This window comes from Rattus norvegicus, chromosome 10 (assembly GCF_021556685.1).
Source record: "Rattus norvegicus strain SHRSP/BbbUtx chromosome 10, alternate assembly SHRSP_T2T, whole genome shotgun sequence".
Taxonomy (NCBI): Eukaryota; Metazoa; Chordata; class Mammalia; order Rodentia; family Muridae; genus Rattus; species Rattus norvegicus.
Window position 1 is genome coordinate 27,862,147 of NC_141543.1, and position 1,609 is coordinate 27,863,755.

Sequence of the window (1,609 nt, forward strand, 5' to 3'; positions counted from 1 at the left end):
ACAGAAAAGTGTAATCATCAAAGACAATTTTGATAAATTAGAATTCTAGAACAGTTTCCTTTTATCTAGATGTCATAAACAAATTGAAAAGGCAAATCATACTCTTAATTCTTTCTATAAGGGAGTAAATCCAAAAGAAAAAATGATTAATCAAATAACCAGTGGACAAGAGACCTAATGGGAGAGGGAAACAGAACTTGGGAAATTCAAAATTTTAATACAATTTATGAATTACTGAAGAGATGGGTAGACACCTCAGCCCATAAAGGCTTGAATTTGATTTCCAGAGTCATGTTTTTTATTTTTTGTTTTGTTTTGTTTGTTTGTTTTGTTTTGTTTGTTTTTTGATTTTTTCCCCAGATCTAATGGCATGCATTTGTTGTCAGTCCCGTTGATGATAAGGCAAAACCAGTCACATCCCTGGAGCTAGCAGGTCAGGTATCCTGGACTACTATATGTGTTCCAGTTCAATGAGAAACTATGTCTCAAAAAGACAAAACGAAAGAACAAACAGGTCCAATGCCTGAGGAACATTACCTCATGTTATCCTTTGGCTTCTATATGCATTCTGTGATGGTTTGTATATACTTGTCCCAGGGAATGGCACTATTTGGAGGTGTGTTCTTGTTGGGATAGGTGTGGCCTTGGAGTAGATGTGTCACTGTGGAAATGAACTTTAATACCCTAATCCTAACTGCCTGGAAGCCAGTATTTTGCTAGCAGCCTTCAGATGAAGATGTAGAATTCTCACCTCCTTTTGCACCGTACCTGTCTAGATGCTAGATGTTCCTGTACTGATGATAATGGACTGACCCTCTGAACCTCTAAGCCAGCCCCAATTAAATGTTGTCCTTATAAGAGTTGCCTTGGTCATGGTGTCTGCTCACAGTAGTAAAACCCTAAGACAGCATCGCACACAGACAACTTGACACACACATGCGTGGATATGATACTGAACATATCCACTGGAGATATGGTATTATTATTTTCTTCTGTTTGATTTTTATGCGATGCAACTTTCGTCTGTAAATACAGTGATAAGCAACCTAAATGCAAAGAAGATATGTTATCTGGAGTGTTAGAATTAGGTGCATATGAAGACAGCCAGAAGTTCTTTATGACCCGCTCCCGGGCCCAGCAATGAGACTTGTCACTTCTAGGTGACAGCTCTGCTTCTTCATCCATCGTCATGGCACCTGCTTCACATCCCTTTGCGCATGTGTTACATGCGTCACAGCGCGGATAAAAGACCCATCCCATGCGAATATTCTCGCTGTTCTGATTTTGTGATAATCAGGACAGGCTAAACATTCGCTATAGTACGACCATGCATGTGTCCCCAGACCTAGTTCTTTACCTGGGTCTGGTTTTCTCAATGCTGGTGACAAGCCAAGTCTGATTCATTAAATGTATGAGCTGTATGGTCATAGGATGACTGAGATTTTAAGGTATTTTTAATTGGTTTTAAGAGTGACAGCCGCCACTTTAACAATTATGCTAATCTGCCTTCTTACCTAAAAAACATGTAGGGGAATTCTGTAATTATCAGTTGCCATTAAGTGACTTGTAAACCTTTTATTTTCTAGGTGATTCTGATATTATTAGAAGC

The 1,609-nt window shown here is 39.0% G+C and overlaps 1 non-coding gene across 1 annotated transcript; it reads left to right on the top strand.

Annotated features, from left to right (window-relative positions):
• Positions 1–1,258: 1,258 nt before the first annotated feature.
• On the top strand, positions 1,259–1,390 carry LOC120095384 (small nucleolar RNA SNORA72). Its single transcript, XR_015632427.1, has one exon. It is a non-coding gene; the product is annotated as a small nucleolar RNA SNORA72 (small nucleolar RNA).
• Positions 1,391–1,609: the final 219 nt, after the last annotated feature.